Source organism: Bos mutus, chromosome 1, assembly GCF_027580195.1.
Source record: "Bos mutus isolate GX-2022 chromosome 1, NWIPB_WYAK_1.1, whole genome shotgun sequence".
In the NCBI taxonomy this organism is placed as follows: Eukaryota; Metazoa; Chordata; class Mammalia; order Artiodactyla; family Bovidae; genus Bos; species Bos mutus.
This window is the reverse complement of record NC_091617.1, coordinates 155231023-155241563: the sequence shown is the minus strand read 5'-3', so window position 1 is coordinate 155241563 and position 10541 is coordinate 155231023. Positions and strand designations below refer to the sequence as shown.

Here is a 10541-nt window from a genome sequence, read left to right as displayed (position 1 = left end):
ATGGTGGGCAGGGCGCCCTTGAGAACTTGTGATGTCTCTTGATCACCTTGTGTTTGTTCGTGGGTTTGCAGATGCCCCTCACCTCCCCACCCCCTTGGCTGGTAATTGGGAGAGGGAATTCACAGACCCCTCTGGGAGCCAGATCAGTTTGTGATCCCTTCACAGCGAGGGCTTCTCCCCCAAATTTAATTTTTGATGGTAATTTTTCAACATTTACATTTCTGAACTTTCACCTTACCATTCTCACCAGAGGTCTTTGACAGAAGGAGTAGAGTCCAGTAAAGTGGAGGGCAGTGCAGCAGAGAAATGAAGACTAACTGGAGCCTAAGAAAATTGGGGGTTCCAAATAAAGAGAGGCTTGGGGGGTGGGGTTGAGCCTATCCCCTCATCCTCTTTCTATGACAGAATATTCAATAAGCAATTCTGTGTTTTCAAATTTGTCTCCACTGATGTTATTCGGGGATTCTCTGGTGGCTCAGATGGTAAAGAACTCGCCTGCAATGCAGGAGACCTGGGTTCGATCCCTGGGTTGGGAAGATCCCCTAGAGGAGGGCATGGCTACCCACTGCAGTGTTCTTGCCTGGAGAATCCCCTGGATGGAGGAGTCTGGTGGGCTACGGTTCATGGAGTCGCAAAGAGTCGGACACAACGGAGAGATGATTATTTTTATCAACAGAAAAGGCTCACGTGACTTTCAGCAAAAAAGCAGCCGATGAGTTTTTTTAGAGCCTTAGGTGTCTGTAGTGCGGAGCTTGAGAGCCCACCCCACCCAACCCCGGGGACCAGCGACTTCCTCCTGAAGCCCTGCGTGGAGGGAGGGCTGCGGAGACAGAGACAAAGGCAGAGTTGTCTCTCTGGAGCCCAGGCGCCCTCAGGGAGAAGGGCTGGGGCTTTGGCTGACACTTTCCCAGAGCTGAAAGTCTTCCTGAAATAAAGTCCGGATGAGCCATGACGTCACTGCTGCTCGGGGAGGTGTGTGCAGACGAGTGTTTCTTTTCTGAGCAAAAAGAAGGCAACATAGACTTTCTTGTTTACGCAAAATATCAGAAATCTTGCTCAGGAGAAAGACAAAAGCGGGGCTGCTCTGCTTGCAGTGGGGGAGGGGAGGCAGCAGAGGGTCTGGGGCTCGGGGGCAGGGCCAGTCCCTCTCTGCCATCCTCTCTCTCCCTGTCTCTCTGTTTGTGTCTGTCTCTACGTCGGTCTCTGTCTCTGCCTCTGTCTGTCTCTGTCACTCTCTGTCTCTCTGTTCCTCCGTCTCTGTCTCTCTCTGACTCTGTCTCTTTCTCTCTCTGCGTCTCTCTGTCTCCGTGTCTCTCTGTATCTCTGTCTCTGTTCTCTCTCTCTGTATGTCTCTTTGTGGGTGCGCGTGTCTTTGTCTCTCTGTTCCTCCGTCTCGGTCTGTCTCTCTCTGCCTCTGTCTCTTTCTCTCTCTGCGTCTCTGTCTCCATGTCTCTCTGTATCTCTGTCTCTGTTCTCTCTCTGTATGTCTCTTTGTGGGTGCGTGTCTTTGTCTCTCTGTTCTCTCTCCGTCTCTGTCTGTCTCTCTCTGCCTCTGTCTCTTTCTCTCTCTGCGTCTCTGTCTCCATGTCTCTCTGTATCTCTGTCTCTGTTCTCTCTCTGTATGTCTCTTTGTGGGTGCGTGTGTCTTTGTCTCTCTGCTCTCTCTCTGTCTCGGTCTGTCTGTCTCTCTGTTTCTCTGTCTCTGTCTCTGTCTCTCTCTGCGTCTCTGTCTCCGTGTCTCTCTGTATCTCTGTCTCTCTTCTCTCTCTCTGTATGTCTCTTTGTGGGTGCGTGTCTTTGTCTCTCTGTTCTCTCTCCGTCTCTGTCTGTCTCTCTCTGCCTCTGTCTCTTTCTCTCTCTGCGTCTCTGTCTCCGTGTCTCTCTGTATCTCTGTCTCTGTTCTCTCTCTGTATGTCTCTTTGTGGCTGCGTGTCTTTGTCTCTCTGCTCTCTCTCTGTCTCGGTCTGTCTGTCTCTCTGTTTCTCTGTCTCTGTCTTTGTCTCTCCCTGCTGGAAGTGGCTTGTTGGCCCTGGAGCCTGACTGTTCAGAGCTGGAAGGTGCAGTCAAGGGCAGTCATGACTCACGGGCTCTCGTGTGCGGGGCCAAGAGCGCGGAGGTGGCTGAGCCCAGAGTACTGGGGGTGCTGGAGTGCAGGGCGAGCCCCTGCCTCTGTCACAACAGACTGTGGGGCACAGATGTGCTCATTCCAGGCTGACACCTGAGCCGATGGGCTGGAATTTTTCTCACAGGTGCAAAGAAGAGCCCTGTTCACCCCCAGGGTGTGTGTCCTTTGGGGTTCAGAGCCCTGGTTCCACACGTGATCTGAATCCAGCTTCCCAGCAGTGGGGGTACCTTCCATGTCTACCCCGAGGACATTTTGTGGCCTCTGGTTCCTCAGATCCACAGGACTCTCTGCTGGGTGTTGTACAAATCTGAGGGGACAGGGTCTCTTGGGCGCGCAGACACGGGGCAGGCTGTGGTTCAGGTACAGGGAGGTGTAGGGTGCAGGTTAGCTGGCCAGGCGTGAAGACGGCAAGGCGGAGTCCTGGCGGCCTCAACTCCTGCTGACGAGCCCTTCTTGTGTGTCTCCCTCGGATGCCACCCATGCTCCTCTCTCCTGCCTCTGGTGCACATGTCCACTGTCACTTCACCCCAGCTGGGGCACCTTGGACCCTGGTTGGCCTAGCTCTGCTCTGGGCAGGTGCGGCCTCTGCCCCTGGTTATGGGCCAGGGAACAGGGTCCCCTAGATCACCCCTCATCCAATCACAGCCAGATGCTATAGCAGTGAGGTAATAAGGTAGGGCAGGTGCGTGCTTTGGACTCTGCGTCATGTGGGAAGCACCGTGTGTGCAGCCGGTGTACTCCCCTAACCAGGGCAGCTTGGGCACAGACTGGTTTACTAGCTTTCCGACTTTCACTCCATCAGTTGGCAATCAGAGTCAGCTGTGAGCCAGCCAGGGCAGCAGGAACTGGGCTGTGGGCCTCGGAAGGCCCTTCTGCCTCTGGCTCTGTGAAGGGGATTTTAGCAGCAGCACCTCAGTCCTCGCTGGGCAAACTGTGTCACTTGGTTCAGGCTGAGCGCCGGGGTGGTCTTGAGCACCACGTTAGTTCTCACTGCGGAAGGCCAGTGACGCCCCAGGCCCACAGCAGACTCAGGTCAACTGCTCCAGACCTCTCTGCGTGGCAGGGCTGCTGGGGGCTGTGCGTGAGGGCACTGGGGCGGGGGGCCTCACATCTGGAAGGGTGTTGGCACAGATTACTCCAGGACTGCTTTCTGCTCTTAGCTGTGTTCCCACCCTTTCAGTTGACTGATCTGGAGCCCACGCCCCAGGCTCCAGCCAAGATAATGTGTTCACCCCCTCCCACCCTCCCCCACTCTCCAGCCGCAGGGGTGTGTGTGAGAGTCAGAAAGGCTGAGAGCTGGGCTTCATCTGACATCATTCCAAGCAGATGATAATTACGCGGTCCCTTCTCTCCCAGCTCCCTGTGCCCCCAACAAGACACCAGGGAGTTATTTATAAACATGGGCCCCTGGGGGTGCTTCTCACGGGAAGGATGGTGGTGGTGACATGATCTAAAGGGTGCACATACGTGCGTCCTCAGGGTCTGTGGAGGGGAAATGTCTGGAGCACAGGGCAGAGTTCTAGGCAGGGCAACCTGCTTAGAGGGGAGGAGCCTAGACCCGCTCCAGGCCCCCAGCTGCTGTGGGGGTGGGGACTGCTCCCCCTGCGCAGCCTGGCTTTCAGAGATCTGCTAACCTATGATAATATGCCAGCAACATGGATTGTCTTGTGTGTCAAGGGCGGAGGCACGAGAAGAGCAGCTTTCTTCCTCCTGGGGCTGGCAGGAACTGGAAATAATTGAGAGTTGTTAGGGTCCAACATGCTGTCCTGAAAACACTATCATTACTCTCCTAATGACTAACTGTGTCTCAGGAGGCGAGGAAGGCAGCTGAGAGGCCGAGGGCTCCTGGGGAGGACGGGGAAGTGGGCGGCTGGCAGCCTGTAATCTGGGGTGAGGGGGCAGGCTGAGGGTGCTCTGCCTGCACCCCTGCCCTGTTCTGGCCTCTGGAGTAAGGTCCTAGGGTACCTCTGCCCCGACCCCTGCCTGCAAAGTCAAGGTGAGGTTAAGCCCCATTCAGGACATAGCACATTCTTACAGCCCTGGTCTCTGGGCTCCTTCTTCTGGGGCTGAGGCCTGCCCTTGCCCCATTTGTTCACTTCCAGCCTCATGTCTCCTCGGGACCACCCAGCCAGGGCCTCCACCACCTTATTCTCCTGCTGTACCTTCCTCCCTCCCCACGGTGGTCCTTCCAGGGCACACAGTTAACCACGTCTCCCTGCTGGGACAAGTGTGACAGGTGCCCCCTGCGTGGCTGAGACAGAGACCCTCTTCTTAGGGAGGACTCACACCCCACATTCTGCTGGGACTCTAGCCTCTCCCAGCGCTGCTGCCCTTCCGTGGGCCCACCCACAGCCCTCCAGCCTAGGCTCTTTCTTTCTTAAAGCTTGTCTGTGTATCACACGAGTGACACGTGAAGACAAATGAGCACACAGCTCTTCCTGCCCCACCCCCTACCCTGGGCTTTCACTGACTGCTGCCCCGTGTCTGGGGTGGACAGTGTAGACTTTCTGAGTGTTGCCCAGCTTTGTCTGCTCTGGGTGTCAGTGGGGTCCTTTGTGTACTGTGGTGAGGTTCTGGGCACTAGGATCACTTTTAATGCTTCCTCAGAAAGAAGCGGTCATAATGGTGACTCTGAGAGTGTCGGCTTCCAGCGATCCACAAAGGAGTTCACAGAGGAGAAGCCTGGGAAATGCCTCCTGCCCCCGTTCAGGAGCAAACAGTACTGAAGGGGCCATGAACAGGACTGCGCAGAGGACGAGGCTGTGTTCCCAGGCTAATCCCCAAGCCCGGGCATGGTGGCCTGAGCTGCTGGGACCTGGGGTCAGAAGTCCCACCGTCCTGGAGGTATCTGGCCTTCTGGTTGACCCCTCCACTTTTACAAGGCCTAAGGAGGCTGGGCTGGGCTGAGGGCCATCCCTTCATGGATCTGGGGGTGTCCAGCTCTGGACAGGGGTTCTGGGGAAGGGCAACATCCCAGAACCCTGCTGGCTCCCCTGCCCAGTCAAGGGCGGCATCACCGGCGGCAGTACCTGTGACCTGGCTCGAGTCTTTAGTAGGTGGGCTGCAAGAAATAATCCTCTGCTAAGAATAGCCGTAAGGCAGGGATGGGACACTGGGGTTCAGTGCCTCGAAAATGACCACAATAGAAACAAAGTAAAGCAGAACGCAGTTCAGGAGGGATAGAAAAAAGGGTAACGGGACAAAAACACCTGAGACATCCACAGTCCCCTCCTGTCACCTGCGGACAGGTGTGCTGACCAGGCCCCTGAGAACATACATGTGCACGTGCACCGCGTCCTGGGTCTGCTAGGCGGGTAGGCGGACATGTGCGGCCAGACTCAGCGATTCTGCAAAGCGGGATAAGGGGCACCAGGCGGGGGACCGGGACAGGTGGGGGTCTGACTCGTGTCAGGCGGGGGGATGGCGGGGCGCAGTCCCGCTTTCGCGACCGACGCTGGACCCTGCTTCCGGGGCGGAGCGAGGTCAGGCGCGCACCTGGCGGGTGCAGGGGTCAGGCATTTCAGACCGTCCAGACCCGCCCCTGCCCCTGCAGAGACCCGCCCTTTCCCTCCGCCCCCACCGGTACACTCCTCCCCCTGCTCCTACTTCCACGGTCCCGGGACCCGCCCCAGGCCACGCCCCCCCCCCAGTAGTCCGCCTCCTCCCCATTGATGGTCTCATCCTACCTTGCACAACACCCCTCCTCCTCGCCAGGTTCTGGGGCCCTCCCCACCCTACCGAATCTGTGGACCCGCCCCCTTGCCTCTCCCTTGACACCGCCCCGGTGGGTGGACCTGCCAGCTCGAGGCCCCGCCCCTTTCCATTGACGTCTCCCTCCCCGCATTGGGCTCCGCCCGGATCTGGCCCCGCCCCCACAGTGAACCTCCCATGGCCCCGCCCTGCCCCGGCCACGCTAATTGGTTTCTATCTGCGGAGCTTCCTGAGCTTCGATTGGCTGTACTCGTCGCCGTTCCGCTGTTCGATTGGCCTGCGGGGCCCGCTTTCGCGAGGACCTGCTCCTCGACGGGGCGGGGCCAGCGGCGGCGCGCTGCTCAGGATTGGTCAGCGGCTCAGAGGGGCGGGCCCACGCCGCGCGCAGTGCCTCGCCAGAAGCGCCAGGAGCAGCTACTGCCGCCTCAGTCGCCTCAGTCGCTTCAGGCTTGGTCGCCTCAGGCTCAGGCACCACTGGGATCTTCAGTCCTCACCCCCCAGCCCCGCCCCGGCCGCCCTCCCGTGGGCCGGCCCGCGGGCACGCCCTCTGCCGCGGGACAGGTGAGTGATAGCGGGCAGGGCCGGGGATCGGGGGGTGGGGAATCGGCTGGAGTCCGGGGCCGGGGTCGGGGGTCGAGGGTAGGGGTCCCGGCCAGGGTCGAGCCGGGATCGTAACCAAGGATCGGGAACAAGAATCGGGGGCGGGGGTCGGAGTCCTGGCCGGGATCGGCGCGGGGGATCGTGGGTCCAATCGGGGCCCCAGACCCCTAACTGGGGTCGAGGTCGAGCCGAGATCGAGGTCGAACCAGGGGTCGGGAACCCGTGACCGGGTTCGGGGTTCGGGCCGGGCAAGGGGCGCAGGTATCCGCCAGACCGAGCTCCGTGGAGAGCGCGGCGGACCCCCGTGGGGCCCGGACCAAGTTGGGCTGCCGCGGGGTCGCGGGCCGGGCGGGGCGGGGCCGAAGGCGGGGCGGGGCGGTCCCGGAGGACCCGGCAGCGCCCCCTCCTCAAGTTGGCGCCGGGGCCGCGCTGCGAGCTCACGGGATAGCCGATCCGGACGGAAACTGGGCGCCGGGAGGGTTTCTGAGTGAAGTGACAGTGCGGCTTCGGCGAAGCGCGGACCCCGCCTGGGCCGCCCTCCGCGATCAGAAGTTGTAAACAAGGATCGCGGGGTTCAGGCCGGTCTGTCAGCCGGTGTCTGCCGCAGGTCTGCTCCGTACTTCAGGAGGCTCACATTTCAAAACGGTGTAAGTTTCGTCGCGTCTGTCTGAGGAAAGATGTGAGGGAAAGCGCATGGTTGGCGCTGGGCTTGGGGCGGCGGGCCCAGGGGAGGGAAGGGGCGCGGGGAGCTCGGGGTGGCGCCGGGACCGAGAGAGGGGATCCGCGGGTGCCCTTTGTGTCCCTTCGCTCACACTCCCAGCATCTGCCGCCTCGACTCGCGTCTGCCTCCCTCCGTGACCCGAGTCAGAGCCTGGAGCAGGGCACCTGCGGCGGTGCGGCCCCCCTCTTCTGGTTGCTGTATGTCCTTCTTTAATTTTGGGGTGGGTCCAAAAGTGTTCTTATTGTTCCCATAAATGTTTCACTCTGGAAGTATTGTTTACTGAGAGTGTGTGTGTATGTGTTTCTCCGCTTTTACTTTTTTACTTAGTACTCCGAAGCACTTGCGTAACAAATTTGAAAGTTAACAAAAGCCGGGTCTTAAACCTTGTGCCTGAGGTTGATTATCTTTCCCCACCTTCTTTTGAGGCAACACGGACTTTCGGGTCTCTTTGGCTCTGCATGTGGGCTAAGGGCACTCTGGGGTGATGAGGATTTCTGATGTGTAATTGACCAAAAGGAATCCTAGGGCAGCAGGGCCTTGATGAGAGACGTTTACAGACTAGACTGGGTAATAAACAGACCATGCAATTCACACCATTTCTCTGGCACAGGTTGCCCTCATCCTTCAAGAATTTAATTTGCTGTCAGGGGTGAGCTGTTGCCCCGTTTCTGTTCTTTGAACTTGTCTTTAGAATTGGGAACCAAAGGAAGTGTGCAAAGGTACTTTCCTATTGAAGAAAACTAACTTCCAGTCCTCTCACGCGCAGGAACAACTCATATCATCATAAAATGTCTCAGAGATGTGCATTTTGGCCCAGAGACTGTTTGAAGAACAGTGATACTCTGGAGGGGTTGCTGGCAGAATCTGAAACAATCTCATTGATCCTTACATCAGGGGAATTGGAGTAGTTGTGAGTGGTGTGTTCAGACACAGAGATCCACCTGATATCAAGGGGTCTTCAAATACAAGTGCAGTCACTGACTGACATTGGTCACTTTTGAGCACTAATGTTCTCTTGTTTGTAGATGCTGTTATTTACACAGTGCAAGTTCATTACAAGTGTGTTAGGTTTTATATAACTTTATGCATGACACGGAGAAGGCAATGGGACCCCACTCCAGTACTCTTGCCTGGAAAATCCCATGGAAGGAGGAGCCTGGAAGGCTGCAGTCCATGGGGTCGCTGAGGGTCAGACACGACTAAGCAACTTCACTTTCACTTTTCACTTTCATGCATTGGAAAAGGAAATGGCAACCCACTCCAGTGTTCTTGCCTTGAGAATCCCAGGGACAGGGGAGCCTGGTGGGCTGCCATCTATGGGGTTGCACAGAATCGGACACGACTGAAGCGATTTAGCAGCAGCAGCAGCATGCATGGCAACCCACCCCAGTATTCTTGCCTGGAGAATACCCATGGACAGAGGAGCCTGGTGGGCCACAGTCTGTGTCAGACACAACTGAGTGACTAAGCATAGCATGTGTTTTCTTAGCTAATACTCAATATTATAAGGTTTTGAAAAAAGGTTTGCTGGTAAAAGGAGTTTTTGTTTTGTTTTTTAGCTGAAAAGATTAGATAGCCTGTGTAGAAATCAGGGCTTTGTGACTGATATTGCCACAGGTGGTGTTAATTAGTGGCAATGTTGGACTTTACAACATCACTTTTCCAGATATCTTTATTAATACTCAGAGTTGGAGAAAATACACAGTTTTATGATTACATTTTAAGGGTATTTATGAGAAAATTTCACCATATGGATTTATTTTGTTCCATGTTTAAAAGAGCATGCAGTGTTTATATTTGCAGAAGTCCCACAAGTCCCCTTGAAACAATCTAGCCATTCAAGGTTGGACACTGTTTCTATTCCGGCAGTTTCACTTCCTGGACCTGTAGTCATGAGTCAATGGCAAAGTTATTCCTATGTTCACAGAAATCTCAGGGCTTTTTCACAAAGCAGATTTTGGTAGATGAAAGTTGTGTATCCCTTTGGTAAAAAAGGCTGTCTTTTAGGCCATAACAAAGAAAAATACCTGCTCGTGTATTGGAATCAATCCCAAGTTAAACATTAGAATGAATACTGTACATTTCTGGAGGGCTCTGGAGACAATGGCTCCTCAATCCAGTACTCTTGCCTGGAAAATCCCACGGACAGAGGAGCCTGGTGGGCTGCAGTCCATGGGGTCGCTAAGAGTCAGACACGACTGAGCGACTTCACTTTCACTTTTCACTTTCATGCATTGGAGAAGGAAATGGCAACCCACTCCAGTGTTCTTGCCTGGAGAATCCCAGGGACGGGGGAGCCTGGTGGGCTGCCGTCTATGGGGTCTCACAGAGTTGGACACGACTGAAGCGACTTAGCAGCAGCTGCAGCAGCAGCTGGTGTTACTTGTCAGCTCTGGCTGCAGAGACTCTTAAAAGCGCCCAGCCCCACTGTCCATGGTGCTGAATACATGCCCGTTTATTTCTGGGTTTTTCTTTTTTTTTGGTCTCAAATTTCCTTTCCAGTGTGAGTGTGGTTTTGGAGTTTTAAAATGAATTTCAGGATTCACACTATTAAATAAGAGTTGAACAAAGGAATCCTATTGGACCTGAATGGAAGTATGCCTTTTAAAAACTCAAGGCATATTAATATCTCTTTTTCTAAAATGTTGATAATTGTGCTGATTCAACCTATGCTTTGGTTAGTCCCCTTCACCCCAGGTGAGAATTTTCCTCCTACAATATGGACATCAACTAACAAGCCATTGAAATTAAGTGAGACCCTGTTTGCTTAACTAACACCCTCTTTAAAAATGTACTCTTCACTAAAATATACATATATATTTGTACATAGAGGCACTTTGCTTTTCCCTAAACAGAGTTGGGGTTTCCCTGGTGGTTCAGTGGTAAAGAATCCTTCTGTAATGCAGGAGATGCAGGCTCAGTCCCTGGGTCTAGAAGATCCCCTGGAGAAGGAAATGGCAACCCACTCCAGTATTCTTGCCTGGAAAATCCCATGGACAGAGGAGCCTGGTGGGCTACAGTCCACTGGGTAACAAAAGAGTCAGACATGACTTAGTGACAAAACAACAACAAACAGAGTTGATTGTAACGTCCTTCAGCCTCATTGGCATGGTGCTTCCCGGTCTTCCTGGAGAGGGGCTGGAGCCCTCTGAGAATGTGGTGGGGCTGTTGGGCAATTGCCAAGCATTCCTGTTGTATTGGAGCAATATCTACTCTTTTGTCTAGAGTTTTGAGTACATCTTTGTATGTAATTTTAGATAAATTCTTTATTTATCTTGAGGCTAATTTTGTCTGTTTAGAACAGGTTAGCAGTAAAAAATAATGAGTGTCACTTGTACAGAGATTCTTCGACATGATAGTAAATTGTGCATCAAACAAAGCAGT

At 54.7% G+C, this 10541-nt stretch overlaps 1 protein-coding gene across 13 annotated transcripts in view; it reads left to right on the top strand.

Moving 5' to 3' along the window:
- The first annotated feature begins 6227 nt into the window (after positions 1–6227).
- PCBP3 (poly(rC) binding protein 3) overlaps positions 6228–10541 on the top strand; it is a 231907-nt gene continuing 227593 nt past the window's right edge. For 5 of the 13 annotated variants that reach the window (XM_070378020.1, XM_070377990.1, XM_070378010.1 and 2 more), the window contains exon 1: positions 6228–6397. The gene's annotated coding sequence lies outside the window, so the exon portion shown is untranslated. The remainder of the gene's footprint in view (positions 6398–10541) is intronic. The other 8 variants (XM_070377997.1, XM_070378062.1, XM_070378056.1 and 5 more) reach the window with 2 other exon arrangements.